Raw genomic sequence first — 19,800 nt, forward strand, 5'->3', positions numbered from 1 at the left:
AGTTTCTTTTGACGATTCCGAGCACAAACACACACTCCGCTCGCAGCAATTAGCTGATGCCTATTGCCGGCCCATCATCGACCACCTTATCGGCGCTTCGAACCCGCCCAATGCTAGGCTTCGCCGACAGCTTCGCAATTTCAAGCTCGAAGATGGCATACTACGCCGCTACGTGTATTGCCCTGATGGAACTTGTTGGCTCCCAGTCGTGCCGCGTGCGCTTCGCCCACGTATACTGGAAGCTTTCCACGATGACATTACTGCCGGTCACCTTGGTTTTCACAAAACATATGACCGCGTGAAAAGACGATTCTTTTGGCCTGGCCTATCTTCTACCATAGCTAAATACGTCGCTTCCTGCCATCTGTGCTAACGTCGCAAGCGGCCAACTTCTTCGCCCATTGGCCTCCTACAGCCTCTTCCATGTCCCGCCACGCCATTCGACGTAGTCGGCATCTACTTATATAGTGCAGCGGTGGCGTAGCGGTAGAACATCCGCCTCGCATGCAAGAGGACCGGGGTTCAAATCCCGGTGCCGCGCAATTCTCCACCGGAACAAAAAAAAAATCCGCGTGTCGATGGAATGGCGTAAACAGGTTTGGGGTGCGACCTGATGCCGGTGAACACCTCCGGCAACGCACTCCCTCACCAGAACAGGAGTTGGCCACCCTGGTGCAGTAATTGGCCACAACCTCCTATGATAAGCTCCATAAAACCCCGGCCCTCAGTCTCCAGCGCCTGCGGAACAACTGACCACGGCGGCGGTCAGACCTGTGACGCAGCAGGGGGTGCTAAGAAAGCCTGGCTCCGCTGGACAGGCCGCCATTGGAAACTGACCCTGGCAACGTTTAATGCTAGAACCCTAGCTAGTGAAGCTAGTTTAGCAGTGCTGTTAGAGGAACTAGAGGGCATGAAATGGGATGTCATAGGGCTTAGTGAGGTTAGGAGGCCGAATGAGGCATACACTGTACTGAAGGATGGGCATGTACTGTGTTATCGAAGTTTACCAGAGAGGCGACAACTAGGAGTAGGTTCCCTTGTCAATAAGTATATAGCGGGTAATATAGATGAATTCTATACTATTAATGAGAGGCTTGCTGGCATCGTAATTAGGCTTAATAAGCGGTATAAACTGAAGGTTGTATAGGCCTATGCACCTACATGTAGTTATGATGACCAGGCAGTTGAAAGCTTCTATGAAGATGTAGAATCGGCAATGCGAAAAGTAAAGACGCAGTATACTGTACTAATGGGCGACTTCAATGCCAAGGTAGGGAAAAAACAGGCAGGAGACAAAGCAGTAGGTGACTATGGCATTGGCTCTAGGAATAGCAGGGGGGAGTTACTAGTTGAGTTTGCAGAGCGCAATAACTTATGAATCATGAATACCTTCTTCAGCAAACGGACGAACCGGAAATGGACATGGAAAAGTCCTAACGGAGAGACTAAAAATGAAATCGACTTCATAATGTGTTCAACCCCCGCAATTGTGCAAGAGGTAGAGGTAATCGGGAAAGTGCGATTCAGTGACCACAGGATGGTGAGGTCCCGAATTAGCCTAAATCTGAAAAAGGAACGCAACAGATTAGTAAGAAACAAACCTATCAACGAATTAGCGGTGAGGCAGAGGGCAGAAGAGTTCAGGATCTCGCTACAGAATAGGTATTCAGCTCAAACTGAGGATGGCGACATTACCCTAGAGGCAAGGAACAATAATTTTAGAGATATCATTACTGAGTGCGCGGTAGAAGTAGGCGGTAGGATAGTTAGAGAGGATACCGGTAAGCTGTCTAAGGAGACGAAAGACTTGATTAAGAAACGCCAGAGTATGAAAGCTTCCAATCCAACAGACCAGATCGAATTGGCCGAGATATCAAAGCTAATGAATAAGCGCAAAGTGGCCGATATAAGGAAGTCTAACATGGAGAAAATTGAGCATGCTGTAAAGAACGGGGGAAGCCTTAAAGCGGTAAAGAAGAAATTGGGCATAGGTAAAAACCAGATGTATGCGATAAGGGACAAGGCGGGCAACGTCATCACTAATATGGACAAGATAGTCAAAGTAGCCGAGGAGTTCTATACAGATCTCTACAGCAGCCAAAGTAGTCAGGACCGTAATGAGATTGGCGGTAGGGAAAAACAGTCAGACGTTCCACCAGTGACGAAGGACGAGGTCAAGAAAGCACTAGAAACTATGAAAAGGGGGAAATTAGCTGCAGAGGATCAGATAACTACAGATTTGCTGAAGGACGGGGGGGATATCGTGCTAGAAAAACTAGCCACCCTGTATACGCAGTGCCTGGTGTCATCGACGGTACCGGAACCATGGAATAATGCAAATATTATCCTCATTCACAAGAAAGGGGACTCTAAGGACCTTAAAAATTACAGACCAATCAGCTTACTGTCTGTTACGTATAAGGTATTTACTAAGGTAATCGCTAATAGAATCAGTACAACCTTAGACTGCAATCAAGCAAAGGATCAAGCAGGGTTTCGGAAACGGTACTCTACTATCGATCATATCCATACCATCAATCAGGTGATAGAAAAATGCTCGGAATATAACCAGCCCTTAAATATAGCATTCATTGATTACGAAAAAGCATTTGACTCAGTTGAAACCTCGGCGGTGATGCAGGCATTGCGAAATCAGGGGGTAGACGAGCCGTACGTGAAAGTGCTGGAAGATATATATAGTGGCTGCACAGCAACCATAGTTCTGCATAAAGAAAGTAACAAAATTCCCATAAAGAAAGGTGTTAGGCAAGGAGACACAATCTCCCCAGTACTATTCACAGCTTGTTTAGAGGAAGTATTCAGAGACTTGGAATGGGAGCAGTTAGGGATAAGGGTAGATGGAGAATACCTCAGTAATCTGCGATTTGCTGATGACATTGCTTTGCTAAGCACTCGGGGGATGAACTGCAAATAATGATTGATGACCTAGACAGAAAAAGTAGAAAGGTAGGCTTGAAAATCAATATGCAGAAGACTAAGGTAATGTTCAACAGCCTCGGGAAGGAACAGTAGTTTACATTAGGTAGCGAAATACTGGAAGTAGTAGGCGAATATGTCTACTTAGGACAGGTAGTAACCGCAGATCCAGACCATGAAAAGGAAATAACAAGAAGAATAAGATAGGGATGGAGCGCATTTGGCAAGCACTCGCAGATTATGACTAGCAGCTTACCCGTATCGCTCAAGAGGAAAGTATACAACAGTTGCGTCTTGCCTGTACTCACCTATGGGGCTGAAACGTGGAGGCTAACCAAGAGAGTTCTACTTAAGTTGAGGACAACCCAGAGGGCTATGGAACGAAAAATGGTAGGGGTAACATTAAGAGATAGGAAGCGTGCAGATTGGGTCAGAGAAATAACTCAAGTTACCGACATTCTAGTGGAAATTAAGAAGAAGAAATGGACATGGGCAGGACATGCAGTGCGAAGAGAGGATAACCGATGGTCGCTGAGGGTAACAAACTGGATTCCAAGGGAAGGAAAGCGTAGCAGGGGGCGGCAGAAAGTTAGGTGGGCGGATGAGATTAAGAAGTTCGCAGGGGTCAAGTGGATGCAGCTAGCACAGAACCGGGTTAAGTGGAGAAATATGGGAGAGGCCTTCGCCCTGCAGTGGGTATAATCAGGCTGATGAGGATGATGATGATGATGAGGCCGTTATTGCACCCGTCATCGTTTCGGTGGTGGACGACGGCTGTTGCTGCGGCGCGCGCCTTTCTCTCCCTCTTCCTTTTATTCTCTATTTTCTCTTCTGTCCGCACGAGGCAGCGCAGGTGGCTCAGCTACAGAGCCAGTAGCAGGCCCGTGCATTTTCTTTCCCTTCTTCCTACAGCCACAACAACAACAACAACAAAGCATGACTGTTTGGTAATTGATCTGAAACGTGATTCTGGGACATAGAAGCGCTGCCAGCCACCTTGCCGAAACGCGCGGGCCTCAAGTTGCAGTCGTAGTTCGCAGGCAACATCGTTGCCGATCCGAGCCGGCGCGATGAAGACCTCGGAGGCCATGCCCTATCTTATTCCGTGCGCCATACTCATGATGGCGCTACGTGCACGCCAAGCGAAGAGGAAGTACAGCGGAAAAGTAATTTGCCACTCGCTTAACTGCGTTGTCTGTAATTCTGTAATTTACATACTCATAATTATCATTATACGCCACAATACACTTCTCCAAGGGACATTTCTGAGACAACACCGCAATCAATAGACGCGCCTTTGTCCATTTTAAACCATCTAGCCGGCGTGGCGGACTAATTAGTGTGCTGGTCTCGCACCCCGGATGCCAACGTTCGACTCCTCAGGTCGGCGATTTTTTCTACTCGTTTTTATTTATTAATGCTTCTGGGATTTTTCGCTCACGCCAAAGCCGAACGACGCGGGACGGCGGCCGCCGACGACGACACCGACTTTTCTGCGACACGGGGCCCTTAATGCTACCGCGTTAAAAGTCGGTGTCATCGTCGGCGGCCACCGTAAATATGCTGAATATGCACGATTGACGCTTAAAAACAGTTATCCCGCTAGCGAATAACAGCGCTCCCGCCCGCGCCGACGTTCGTACCCGTGCGCCTCGACCCCTACGTCAGTGGCGCCCTCAGCAACTTTACCCGACGGCGCCGCTCTATTGTCCGCGCGGCGCGTTGACAAGGGCAAAGAGTATAAAGGAGGCTATGCTTCTGCTTTGACCTGAGAGACAGCGGAGCACATCTTTCTGGACTGCCTAATTCCCGCAGCGCTCCTAGAGCATCTGAGAGATATGTTCAGCCTCGCCGGGATCCCATACCCCACCGTGCGTTACTTTAACCAGCTTCCAAAGCAAGGGCGCAAGCAGTATGTCTTGACACTGGCAGAGGTCAACTATCAGGTGTGGTTGGCCCGCTGCAAAGCGGCCTACTTGAACAAGACTTTGAGTCTCCATGAAGTGAAGGCCAAAATCAGAAAAGAACTATGGTTCCACCTGGAGAGAGAGACGCCACTTGGGGGAAAAGAAGTTTTTTGAAGAAAGGGGGCACCCCATTATGATCTTCAAAGAAGAAGACGAAAAACTAGAAGTGAGATATTAGAAGACTTGCTCGCGTCAGGCTTCGACCCACCGGGGTGGTGCGGACGTGGTGCATATGCACTGCGACCCCGCCCCGGTGGGAACAGGCCGGATTGCTTGAGCCCCTTGGCTGGGAAAAGCCCGCTCCCCGAAACAAAACAACCCCCAAACCTTATGGTGCGGGAGGCCTTGCCTGGGGTAGCCGTAGGATGATGATGGTCGCAGGTTGAGGTCTGTACCCTCACAGGAGGATCGCACCTAGTGCATCCTTCCTTCGGCAATATTGTGTGCTTTCTAGCTTGGCATTAGTGCGATGGTCGTCGTGCAGGACGGATCTGCAGCTTGTATATCATTGATTGATATAGTGTTGGACAGAGTGTATAGTATATAGTATATTTATGGGCATGTATATAAGTATATGTGTATATGAGTTGCAATAAACTTCTCTTGTGAGCAACTGTTTCATTTCAGTACACGTACTTGTCCAGCTCCACGGGGCTGGGATGGAGTTAGACAGAAGCCCCGACTCCAGCTCTGGAAAGGGCGAAATTTTTCTACATCGGAGAAGCTTGGTGGCGGATCCGGTAGATGGCGCTTGGACACATCGTAAAAGGACTCCGTGCACAGAGGTAGTTAGAAGTGAAGCAGAAGAAAATGTAATAATGGAGGCTGAGCCCCCAAAAATGGCAAAGGGTAGGTCGAGAAAGAAAAGTACAAAAAAGAAATTTAACACTAGGATCAGCCACACAAACATGCAAGGAGGTAGAAAAAGACCGAAATGGCTAGAGACAGAACAGCAGTTGAAGGATGACAAAATAGGTGTGTACGCTCTTTGCGAGACTAATCTCAGGGATCTAGAGGATCCGCCGTTTATAGAAGGCTACGTCTGGGAAGGATGCAACAGAACGAGAACGGAAAAAAAGGGTGGAGGGGTAGGTATGTTGATACAAATTGGCAAATAATTAAATCATCTTGTAAAGAACATATCTGGGTTTCAGGAACAATTGCCGGGATAAGGACATGGCTAGGGGTAGTTTATTTAGGAACAGGACATCAATGCAGGCAAGAAAACAGGGATCTTGTTGAATGTCTCAGTGACTATATAAGCCAGTTTGGAAACGGGGCCAATATTATTCTACTGGGGGACATGAACGGCCACATCGACGATCTGTATGGATACACGGATTGTAACGGCAAGCCAATGCTAGATTTCTGTGAGCGACACGATCTAGTTATAGAGAAACAAAATGTGAAGGCCAAATCATGTGGGAATTCCGCAAAAGGCAGACGACCATTGACTATTGTCTAATGTCGCAGGAAATTTTTAGCAAGGTCACAAAAATGGAAATAGACGAAGAAGGGGAGTGTAGTCTGGGAAGTGATCATAAACGTATTAGTCTACAGATGGGGCCCTTGATGAAAAAAGAAATGGAACTTAGACAAAACGTAAACACAAAATTAAACGACGATCAAATAGCGCAGATAGCAGCAGACATAGAGGAAGCAATAGAAAAAAGCCCCATGGAAGACTGGAATTATGAACAGGTAGAACTACTCATAAGGAGGAAAATTCAGGAGGTTAAAGTAGCAAACCGCTGTAATGGAAAGAGGAAGCCACGGAGCTGGTGGAACAAGAAAATCAGGGAAGCTATTGAACAACGACGGGCTGCTTAAAGGGAACACCGAATGGCAAAGAAGGCACAGGTATCTAAGGAGGAAATCGACCAAAAATGGGAATCATATCGACAAAAGAAACTTCAAGTGCAGGCCCTCGTCCAAAGTAAAATAAGGCAGTCCACCGATCGCTGGTTGGCTGATATACACGATGCCTCTAGAGGCGCAGCAAGAAAATTCTGGAACCATATAAGCTGGCTAAGGAAGCAGAATCAAAGAAAGCAGGATCGGATTCGAGATAACGAGGGAAATTGTTTAAAGGGAGATAACGCAGTGAACTACATTACATCAGTTATAGCCGAGTCATTTAAGAGCGACGATAGGGTAATCTCCGCAAATCAGGAAGCAACACAAGGTAGCAGAATACAAAGCAGCTTAGAACCGACCAATCTAAACTGGAAAGAGGCAGAAAAAATATTCCTAAAAACACATCTACAGGAATAGATGGAATTCCGATCAAGCTGATTGATGAACTCGGTCCAAAAAGTAAGGAAACGTTGTTAAAAGCTCTGGAAACAGACATAACGAATAAGCAAATTCCGGACAGCTGGCGGCAGAGTAAAATGAATTTGATTTATAAAGGGAAATGAGACAGGATGCACATAAAATCCTACAGGCCGATTACCATAACATCTGTTATGTACAGGTTAGCCATGCAGGCGGTGAAATTAAAGGTGCAAGCATGGGTTGAAAGTAACAAGATACTCGGAGAACTTCAGAACGGCTTTAGAAATGGTAGGCGCTTAGATGATAGCCTGTTCCTGCTTACCCAATGCATCGAAATATTTAGAGTGGAAAATAGACCTTTGTATTTGGCCGTCCTGGACATAAACAGGGTGTGCGACAACGTAAGCAGGGAACTCCTGTGGAACATATTAAAAGAAGAAGGTATCGGTTATGAGATAATAGACTCCCTACAGGAAATATACCGGGATAACAAAGTAGAAATTAAGTGGGAAGGGATAAGAAGTACGGAGGATGTCAAAGTATGCAAAGGATTAAGACAAGGCTGTCTTCTATCACCGGTGCTGTTCATGCTTTATATGATAAACCTGGAAATGAGGATACAAGACAGTAACCTAGGTTTTAACCTGTCATATGGATTAGGTGGAAAGGCGGTAGAGCAGCGCCTCCCCGGTTTGATGTATGCAGACGATATTGTGCTGCTAGCTGAGAGTCTGGAAGAATTGCAAACTGTAGTTAAGTATTGCGGAGACGAAGGGGACGCTCTAGGCTTCAGTTTCAGCGCCGTTAATCAGGTCTGATGATTTTCAACGCCTCAACTGATCAGGGTCTTAAAATACAAGGCCTTGAAATACCTAGAGTAGCAGAATATAAATATCTGGGGGTATAGGTAAACGAAGGATTGGCATACATTGGAAAACATGACCAATCACTTAAGGCCAAAGGGCGAAGGAATGCCGGTATAATGAAGCATAAGGCATTGTGGGGATAAAAAAGGTATGAGGTTTTGAGGGGTTTTTGGAAAGGAATTATGGTGCCCGGACTTAGTTTCGGAAATGAGGTTTTGCGCCTAAAATCAGAGGTACAGTCGACATTAGAAACAAATCAGAGATCCGTTGGAGGATTAGCACTAGGTGCCCATGGTAAAACTACAAATGAGGCGGTACAGGGAGATATGGGCTGGGCATCTTTCGAAGTACGGGAAGCTCATAGTAAAATATTATATGAGGAACACCTGAGGAAATTGGACAGTATCAGATGGGCAGCTAAAGTATTTAAATACCTGTACCTAAAAAGCGTTGACTCACAATGAAGGAAAAGAACTAGGAAACTAACTAGTAAGTATGCTAGTAACAAGGACGGAGAAATAAAGAGCATTAAGCAACAGGTGAAAAACACAGAAGGTAAAAATTGGATAAATTCGATGGAAAAGAAATAGAGTGTGGAATTATACCGAAAGTGGAAAATGCAGATCAGAAAGGAAGATTTATTTGATAACTCAAGAGGCAGTGCCCTACTTTTTGAAGCTAGATCAGGGTGCGTTAGAACATGCAGCTACAAAAAAGAAATTTGACAATGGAGATGACGCATGTGCTGTATGTGGAAACTCCAGTGAAACAATTGACCATATTATACTCGAATGTAATGGTATCCATCCGGAAGTTTGTGCAGGCGCAATCACTGTTACTGAAGCTCTGGGCTTTAGAGATAACAGCGGCCGGGTGAATAAACCGGCAGTGGAAACTAGCAAAAAACGACTGGCAGATTGGTGGCTTAAAAGCAGAGAAGTGACATAATGTTAGTAATGTAGGAACAAAATTTAATAAATAGAATGGTGGTCTAATTAACCATTCTAAATCAATAATTAAGATATAGGGAGGAAAATGAGCATGATAGCTACTGCTGCCACCCCGTTTCAAAGGGGACGCTCCTATATTCCATCCATCCATCCATGGAGATATAAAAGGAACAGAGTGTGGAATTATACCGAAAGTGGAAAAGGCAGATAAGGAAGGAAGCTTTCTTTGATAACGGCAGTGGCCTACTTTTTGAAGCTAGATCAGGGTGCCCTAAGACACGCAGCTAAAAAAAAGAAATTTAACAATGAAGATGACGCATGTGCTGTATGTGGTAACTCCAGTGAAACAATTGACCATATTATACTCGAATGTAATTGTATCCATCCGGAAGTCGATGCAGACGCAGTCACGCTTCCTGAAGCACAGGGGTTTAGAGATACCAGTGGCCGAGTGAATAAACCGGCGGTGGAAGCTAGCAGAAAGCGACTGGAAGATTGATGGTTTAAAATTAGAAAAGTGAGATAATGTTAGTAAAGCAGAAACAAAAATTCAATGAAAAGAATGATGGATAGTTAACCAATCTAAAATAATAATTAGGATATAGGGAGAAAAATGAGCATTATAGCTACTGCTGCCACTCCGTTTCAAAGGGGACACTTCTATATTCCATTCCATTCCATTCCGAGAAAGGCATTCGGTAAAGAGCGGACACATCCATAGGGCCCAGCGGTTCAATTGACTGTAGCGCACCAAGTGGGTGAAGCTCGCCGCATGTCCGCTTTCGTTAAAGGCGCGCAGTTTGAATGCTGGCAAGCGCATGCCGTACTACCGCGCCCTGTTGGCACGTTATTTCTATACTGTATGGTATAGTATTATTTTTCTATTTATTTGCAGCAATGAAATATAAAATTAGGTCACAATTACTGCTGACTGGCCATCAACGCAGCTGCATCAAAGCATTTGCCAAACAGCAGCATACAGAGGAAATGATTACGTGCCCCCACTGTACCACTCTAACACGCGGCGGCATATCTCATCTACTCTGGGATTGCCCTGCTTTTTCTGCTGGACGCTCCGAGATCAAACCTTACCGTCTGAACTACCGTTCCCTTCTAGAAACTGATGCTAACACACAGATGATATTTGCCATGTATGGCTCCCTTAGTGGCCTGGTTAGAGCAACATGATTTGATTGACGACCTAAACAATGAAGATTCTGTCTACTCCCCTTTATCCCCATCCATGGCCATGAGCCTTTCCATTCAATAAAGGACATTCAATAAATCGACCTGTGGCGCTACTCTCGCTGTGACGTCACACCAGCTGCTATATATGCTGGCGTTGACTGCTCTAGCCGAGATTCTTCACTATGTCATCGACAAGTAAGGCAAACGGGAGAGGGCTGATTGCCAGTGTGAAGCCCGGAAGAGACAAAGAGACACAGAAACCTCCGAAGAAAGGGAAGAATGGCTTTCAAAACGACGGGCACGAGATGCAGCTCGACGAAAGCGTTCTACCTCTATAGAATCTGATGTCAGTTTAATGAGTGCTTAACGCCAACCAATCGCCTCATTAGTGCTTATACATAGACTAATCGGTCAAGCTAAACATTCAAGCCACGCCAAGTTTGAGCCCAAGCATAGGAAGGCAATCATTGCTTTCGCAATTCTCCAGGCTTAAGCAAGTTGAGCCACAGCCATTTTTTCACCATTTTCTCTCTTCGGTCCGCACGAGGCAGCGGAGGTGGCTCAGCTACAGAGCCAGTAGCGGCCCGTTCATTTTCTTTTCCTTCTTTCCACAGCCACAGCCACAACAACAATAACTGGGTTACAGGAAAGGAAAGGCGTAGTATATATCACATGTTTTCCGGCAAGTGTGTTTGGACTACGGTACACCATCCTGTCGCATGACGTTCGTTAGCGCGCGTTCAAATGTGGCATTGCAGATGACAGGAGCGCGTCCTGCCTCGGCCAATCAGAACGTTCCAAAAGCGGGTTGGTTGGTTGTACAACTTTTAATTCCATCAGAAACGGGGAGTCGTGCGCCCGCGGATTAGAGGCTGGCAGGTAGCCCTTGGCTTCTTGCGGCCTCTTCCGCCAGATGGACGGTGCGGTGCTGGATCGCAGGGTCCGCGCTTCGCAGCAGGGTATCCCAGGCTTCTCTACTTGTAATATTTTGCCCTATCCCTGGAGATTGTGGGCACTCCCAAATTATGTGGTCGAGGGTCCCTCTCGCCCCACGGTGTTTGCAGAGATCATTGTCCCTAAAGTCTGGTAGCGCGTGAAAAGCGGGACGCACTTTGTCAACGACAGCATGAGCCATTAAAGGCTTTCGGCATAATAAATGTTTTGACAGGAAAGCTTCACTACGCCAGCTTTTCTAGCGGTCAGCGTAACAGTAGTTTTCACCTTCAAGTCAACTTGACAGATACTGCGTTTTTTCTTTCTTATAAACAAATTTACAATGGAAGCGACAGCTTCACTTCGCTAGGTATAGAAAGCGTCGTGTGACTATAAATTTAGTATTCAAGTGACCTTGACCTAATTAAGTGGGAATGTCCACGATTTCGCGGTGTTCGCCCAACTGTATACTACGCCTTTCTCCAAAACCTAACTTCCTAACAAACGGAGACAGCCCTGGATTCGGCGATGTCCACGCACGTTAAAGGCTCAGAGATGGCCGCATTACTCTGTAGCCTTCCACTATGGGACCTTTATCTCTCCGCTTCCTCTCCCATCTTCCTTCTATCAAGTCTGACAGATGCCCGACTACTGGGCCGGAATGAATGAATGAATGAAAAACTATTTACACAAAGGGAATTCTCCCGGCGTTGGTGGGGCCCTCAGTCCAGGGCCCCAGTGGCCTTTGCCGTCTTGCGCGCTCTGTCAATCAGCTTGAGCTGGTCGTCAGGCGTCGAGCAGGCCAGCGCAGCCTCCCACTGCTCCGGTGTTGGTGTGGTGTTTATTGGTGCTACCTGTGTTTCTTGACAGGCCCATGTAACATGGTAGAGTGTAGGGGGTTCTCCGCATAGTGGGCATTTATTTTCATATGTAGTGGGGTGGATTTTACTGAGTAGACTCAGATTGGGGTATGTGTTTGTAGCTGTCTCCAGGCAACCGACTGCTCTCTATTGAGGTCTTCGTGAGGAGGTGGATAGATCCTGCTTAAGGCTCTTTGATGTTCAAGGATGGCTCCATAGCATGGGGCTCTCCTCCTCTGATGGGGCTGGGGCAGGTAGGTCATCGCTGCTTGCGGCGGGGGCTGGCCTGCCACGGAATTTTTGTCTGTTGTGGGCCGTCATTGCACCCGCCACCGTTTCGGTGGTGGACGACGGCCGTTGTTGCGGCGCGCGTCTTTCTCCCACTCTTCTTTTTGTTTCTTCTCCATTTGCTCCTCTTTCTCTCTTTCCACTTTCACTCCCACCTTCCTCCCTTCCCTTACGGTGTGGTTGAGGAGTCACATAAAACCAAGTGAGACAGTTACCGTGCCTTTTCCTTCCTATAAATCAATCTCTTCTGTCTGCGGCCCGGCGGGGTGGTGCAGTGGTAAGACGCCCGACTACTGTGCTGGAGTACCAAGGTTCGAACCCGACTTCGGCGGCTGCGTTTCGATGGAGGCGAAACGAAGAGGCATCCGTGTGCTGTGCGATGTCAGCGCACGTTAAAGATCCCCAGGTGGTCCACTACGGCTCCTCTTTCTCTCTTTCCACTTTCATTCCCACCTTCCTCCCTTCCCTTACGGCGCGGTTGCGGTGTCCACAAAAAACAAGTGAGACAGTTACCTCGCCTTTCCCTTCCTATAAATAAAAATCAATAAATACTGCGACTTCCTTGCAAAGCAATGTTCAATTTTCAAGAAAAAATGAAAACACGGTATTGGCCTCGTTAGGTGTAGGTATCCACAATTCCGCGGTGTGCACACAAAAGGTCAAGGCTCCTTCCTTTCCCCAAAACCTAGTTTAAGAAAAACAGTCTAGAGGGCACTTTGGACCGTTAAAGGGATGAGGCCATGCCTCCTGGAGAACAGTGCCTGCAGCATTGCGGCCAGTCTCCATAGTATTGAAATTGGCGGTCTGTTTCACTGAGTGACTGCGTGGTGGCGCTAGCGTTACGCTCTATTCCAATACATGTGTTACGCGCGCGCGAAAAATATGCAGGCGCGCTTTTTCATTCGTAGCCCTTTTTTGATTTTCTGTTGGTTTGAAACACCTTCAAGACCATTAAAATTCGCGGAAGTTGCCTGCAAACGGCTGCTACAGCTGCCGCGCAGGCGCGAGGAGCGTCTGCACATGGACTCCGGATCTCGGAGGCCATGCTGCTAGAGAATAACTTCGTGATTTGACTGCGATTTGGATCCAGAATTACGCCCTACCGGGGTGGAATTCGATGGAGAGGGTATGGCGGGAGGCAAAACTCCCAACACTGAAGGAATGGATAACTCAGGGAGGCACTGGATGAGGCGAAAGCCATTACAGCGTGGCGGATCGTAGCCCTCCACTACGGCCCCGCTATCTCACTCTCTTCTTTCACTGCCACCTTCCTCCCTTCCTTTACGGCGTGGCTCATGTGAGCGCGGAGAATTTTGACAGATAATAAGGCTTTTCTATTCTGCAAATCAATTTCAAACGCCACGTATGCCTGCTCTACTAACGCTTCCTAGACATCTGGGTCTATTTCTGTTGGCTGCGTGGAGGAAGCGGCAAATAAAAGGCGCCGAACAGACTCCTGGATCGTGCGCCCGGCGGGGTCAGCTTAGCATGGATAGGTGGATGGTTGGATAAAGAAATTTATTGTCCGTCGTAAATAGAGGCCCCTTGCTCCCCACCTTCGGGACGCAGGCCTAGGGCACGGGGGCTGGAGCCCCTGTGACTAAAGGCTTCGCGGCCTCGACCCAGGCGGGCAGCTTATTGCTGCCGAGCGTGGTCTTCGCTCAACCGCAGGGTCTCCGAGCTCTCTCTGCTATTCATATCTTCCTCGACTGCAGCGGAGTTGACGCACTCCCTTATAATATGGTCGATGTTACCCCTCTCCCCAGATGCCTTACAAATATTCCTTTCATGCTGCCCTGGTAGAATGTGAAAGGTCCCACGCCCCTTGTCGAAGAAAAACATTATTTTATTAAAGGAACCAGACTTCACCCGAATTCTTTATTTCGTTTACAAGAAAGGAAAGGCGCTGTATCTATCACACAGAATCCCGCTATCATCCTTACGGTAGCGAACTATGAAGAGCGTTTCACAATCCTACATAGCCATTGTGGTCCTCACTAGGTTTCTCAGATCTCACTGAGGGCCACTGTTGCGATCTTAGATTGTGAAACGCTAAATTGATTCATTTATGGGAAGGGAAAGGCGCGGTAACTGTTTCACTTGTTTTCTGTGGACACCACAACCGCGCCGTAAGAGAACGGAGGAAGGTGGGAGTGAAAGTGGAAAGAGAAAAAGAGGAGCTGTACTGGAGGGCTACGGTGTAATTTCGACCACCTGGGAATCTTCAACGTGCTCTGACATCGCACAGCACACGGACGTCTCTTCGTTTCGCCTCCATCGAAACGCAGCCACCGAGGGCGGGTTCGAACCCGGGTACTCCGGCACAGTAGTCGGGCGTCTTGCCACTGCACCACCCCGGCGGGGCAATTGTGAAACGCTTTTCGATGTTCTCCTTTTCTACCATGAGGATAGCGGGATTCCGCGAGTAACAGATACAGCGCCTTCCCTTTCCTGTAGACAAAACATAGGGCTGGGACAAGTAGGTCACCGCCGCTTGTGACGGGGGCTAGCCTGCCACCGAATTTTATCTGTTGTAGGCCGTCATTGCACCAGCCACTGCTTCGGTGGTGGAGGTCCATATACGTATAAGTCGCCCTCAGAGGAGTGATTCCTACCTGGCTCAGTACTGCACGGCCCGCATGTGTGAGCGAGAGGCGCTCATATTGGGAAGTTAGAGTCGTTTCAATCAGCTCGTCGACTGTGTTGGAAATCCCGAGGGTCATCAGTTTGGTGGTGGAAGTGGACATGGGTATACCCAACGCTGTCTTGTATGCCCTGCGAAGTGATACATCCAGTCGCTCTCAATCTGTTCGCGTGAGGCGAAGGTAAGGGGCAACGTAGGCAATTCGCGCACAAACAAAGGCTTGTACGAGACGCAAAAGTTTGAATTCGCGCATGCCCTTATGCCTTCGTATACCTCCGCTTCGCAAACGTATGCATCCGGAGTATCATACAGAGCGCAGAGCCGACCGGGCCCGGCAACTCCGCAAACGTTTTGCCGGTCTCCCCGACGTTACATACACAGATGCCTCCCACGACCCCCTTCGCCCTGCTATGGTTGCGGTTGCATTGGCACCGCACCGAAACTGGCACAACGCCTGCAGCATTCTCAACGCCGCAAACTGTTACCACCGCGGAAGAGGTTGCCATCGCGTTAGCTCTGACCGACCCCTCCACCATAGTAGTTAGGGATTCTCAATAGGCAATTGGTAACTTCGATACAGGTCGTATATCCCGACAGGCGCACACTATCCTCCGAGCTCATCCCCTTACCGTCTACACCTCGTCTTCTCATATGGGCCCCAGCCCATGAGGCGCTCAGCGGGAGCGCTCAGGCGCATGTTCTAACCCGAGAACTCAGCTACCGGGCAGAGCACCCTCCTCAGCCTGCCGCTTCCTCTGACGCACCCCAAGGCACTCATCTACGCCTTGTTACGTACACGGACATCCTCCAGCATTATCGGCTCGAACGGTGTCTATATCCCCCTGCATACCGGCAACTATCCCGGCGCGAGGCCGTCCACTGGCGCAAAATACACACAGGAACCTTTCCAAACCCGTGGCTGTATAGCAAACGTTTCTCGAATCTTATTGCACCTACGTTCAAACACTGCTCACAATCGGCCACAATCCTTCACATGGTGTGGACATGTACGCGACACAACGCAGACAATACAGATACAGTGGATGTGTGGGAGTCCCTCCTGCGTACCACCGAGCTCCAACAGCGCCGGCTCATTTTGCGCGCATTGGAGGCCACAGAGTCCCAAGAAATCCCTGCTGACCTTCTCCAAGCAGTCCAACAGTCAATCGGCTCGTTCCCCTTTTTTGTGAGCAAATAAAGAGCTCATCATCATCATCATCGGTGGTGGATGACGGCTGTTGTTGGTGTTGTGGCTGTAGTGGCACGGACAGACGCTGGGTTTCTCTCGCAGACCTTCTTGACACGCATAGTATGAAGGATTTTATGCGGTGGTGAATTAAATGTTTAAACGATTCCCAAGCTTCATTTACTGACGTAGAATCAAGGTTTACAAAATTACTGAAACCGTCGAAGCCTTGTTATAGGCAGTCCAGTATTCCCAAATCATTCGCCCTAGAGAAATCAAGAAATAACGCAGTTTTATCGTCGTGCCGATGTTGACATTTAATGGACAGGTGGACGATTACCATCGTGTTCTCTGAAAGGCGACAGAGAACTTCACAACATCGATTATATTGTGTTAGATTAGATCCAGTAGGAAGTTTCCAGACTCGTGCGTACGTGTAGGCGTAGGCTGGGTCATATTCAAGGAAAATACGAGGTCTAAAAAGGCACGCGATGTTGCCACATCAGCCGTGCCTGCTTTGTGTTTTTTCCTGTCTATATGGGATAGGTTGAAATTACAAGCCATTATAATTTTCTTCGTTGTGGTAGCAAATAGAGGTACTAAATATTATTTAATGACGGCATATATTTTTCAGTAGTACCTGGAGGTCTGTACGCTCTACTGACTGAAGGAAGTATTTTCGGTTTCCATGGTGCACAAGACGCACTCTAGATCTGGTGGTGACGGTATTTCTACGCAGATAATACTAGATTTGTGAACAATAACAACCTTTCCACCTCTCGTTCCACGGTCCTTACGGAGAGCTACGTAATTAGGCAGGAGAAGTTTTGCATTGTCCATAAACCCACTCAGACAGGTTTCACTCACAAAAACTATGACTGGTTCATGCTCACAAAGGACGCTTTTGAAATGTCAATTTTTTTATCTAAATTTCGCAAATTCAAGTTTGTAACAGCTAGCAATCAGGATGATGACTGCTTGCTCCAGTTCGTTTTGGCGGTCGTTAGGGCTGTAGCTGAGTATTCAATGAGCAGCCGATCCGCGTCGCGGAATCGTCGTTCATATGACATGCCTTATCACTTCATGTAGGTGCTTCATGTAGCTTTGTTTTCTGCGATAATCTATAGCCTTAGAAAATTTATCACTGACAGAGATTCCTGTGTTCTTAACCTTTTTCATTTGCTTGGAATTCAATCTCTTCCTTTAAGTCGTACAATCGAAACATCACGAGCCGGCGCGATGCTCCATTTTCCCTTTGCGATGATATCGCTCTGTACTGGTAGGATCGACACCAACCGCAGTGAATAGTTTTTTGTATACAGCTATTGTGAAACCCCCGATACCAACTCCTGATCACCGCCAACGCGGCCGCGAGACTGTGCCGGTCCAGCACCTTAAGCACTGCTAGAACCCAGCCATCTTGCACACGCCGTAAGCCACCAGGGTGGCTCCTCTTTGCTCTGGGGTTCCTTGTAAAGATGAAGAAGAATATGTGAAGTTGAGGAAGAAGATTCTGCGTGCTGTCTTTACTGGTGTCGCTATCCCATCGTGTGCTTGACCTGCCTGTACATGAACTGCCCCCCCCCCCCCCCGTGCTTCTGCAATAAACCCCCCGTCCTGGAATAGATAATTAGTCTTTACTAATAATCTGACTATAGCGATAGAAAAGTATTCCACAATTGGGAGGCGACTCTCGAGAGCTCTCAGTTGATTTCATCAGACTATACCACGGTACATTTGTTTTCAAACCTTACTTAAATATAGCTGGAGGACAAGAATATTGTAAGAACCGTGAATATAAGATTAGGTTGACTGGGAAGCCTCGGATATGAAGAGGAGAATGATGACTGGAGACCTCTGACCCGTGCTCCGTCCGTCTTCACCGGATCCTTGTCGCCAATATGTCTCAGTGAGTAACATTATCAACATGAAGGAATCGAAAGGAAGACTGAGAGAGGCTCATTCACCAAGCAGGTAATTTCGACAACGATTGTACTCGCTGAACTCCACTTGAAAACTGTAAATTTAGAGAAACTATACAAGTTCGGCATATTTGTTCCTGGAAATTTTCAACTCGCAAAACATAGAGAATGTCTTTCGTTTCTGAGTATAATACAATTGAGGTTTGTGCATACATTTCAAGCTGAACAGTTTATTTATATTGCATTGCAGTAAAAAAGGACGTGCGTAAATATGAAGATGTTCCTGCAAAGGTGAAGGAGAAGATTCCGAGCGCTGTTTCCAGTGACATCGATATCGATGTGCACGCTGGACCTGCTCGTACGCTGACTTTCCCTGCCGTGCTTCTAGATCTAGTCCGAGTACCTTTAACAAGCCCCCGTTCTACATTAGGTGGAGGTTGGAAACGCTGGTCCTGGAGCTCCGCAACCGCACTCCTCCTAGACCTGCGATGAAGGACGACGTCCACCATCAAGACATGCAAGCTGGTGCAACTGTCATTTGCGCCTGCTCCGTTCGCCAGCGGGACTAATCAGCATGATGTTGAAGACTGGCTCAGTACTTACCAACGGGTGAGCGTCTACAATACATGGGACGACAAAACTAAATTGAACAGAGCAATATTTTATCTCCTCGGCGTTGCAAACTTGTGGTAACGTAGCCATGAAAGCGCCATTCGTTGTACGTCGATATATAAATCATTTTATCTGCTGCACCCAGGCGTGAGTAATCAGCCTTCAGCTCCTTCTCTTTGTAATCTGAGTGGAGCCGCCGAAGGAAACTCAGCGAGCACAGCCTCTTATCTTGATGTTGCGTTCTGAGAATAGCCTGGATGGTGAAGATAGCGATCTTTCCTCCACCCGAATTCATGAATGTTTCCGCATTCGAGTTGCAAGTAATAATGAAAATATTTAATTTAGACTGCTTAATTCTTGCTCAAGACTGTCTTATGTATAAAAAAACAAAAAAAAAATGCCACGCGGGGGAACTAATACACTGTTTCTAATACACTATGCGTGGAATTCCGTTAAACTCTAGTTGTATCCACTTTACTTCTCATATTCTTTCAAGGAGAGATGACTCGATTAAATCTTCATCCTCTGTGTGCTTCTTGCCCTTTCTAAACAGGGCAAAATGAGTAGGTTTTTTAACAGTGTAAAATGCTAGTAAATATAGGAGGAAGAGGAAGATGAGGAGTAAAGGCAGGGAGATTAACCAGTAAAAGTAACCTGTTTGCTACCCTGCACTGAGGGAAGGGGATGAGTGGATATAAAAGTTGTGAGAGAGGGATAGTTGAAGTTTGTACACTTACATAAAAGACACGCCACATCACATCACGTCACAGTAGTAAATCAGTATAAGAGAATATATACCCACCGAGCCACCACTGCGGGTATAGTAAATTTACTATAAGAAAAAATATACCCTCAGTGGTGGCTCGGTGGTTGAGGCGCGCATGTGTCCTTTCCAAAGTCCTGTGCTTGGAAAGCAGACTTGGGCTCGACACGTGGTGCGTAAGTGAGCCATCTGTGGTGCTTTTAGATAAAGAGACCCGGCATTGGTTTAACCTGTGACAGACAGTTATTGCACTTCTCTTTACTTTATACGTGGTTACGTCTCCTACCTTTGACACGGTATCATCTTGGCTTGTTGCATTTTTGAAAGTTCTTGAACCGGAAGCCAGAAGCTTCACTACGGCAGCCATCTCGAGCCTTCAGCCTCAGTATCGGCGCCTGAAGAGCGCC

This window comes from Amblyomma maculatum, chromosome 5 (genome assembly GCF_055883805.1).
Source record: "Amblyomma maculatum isolate TAMU_Amacu chromosome 5, ASM5588380v1, whole genome shotgun sequence".
NCBI classification, from domain to species: Eukaryota; Metazoa; Arthropoda; class Arachnida; order Ixodida; family Ixodidae; genus Amblyomma; species Amblyomma maculatum.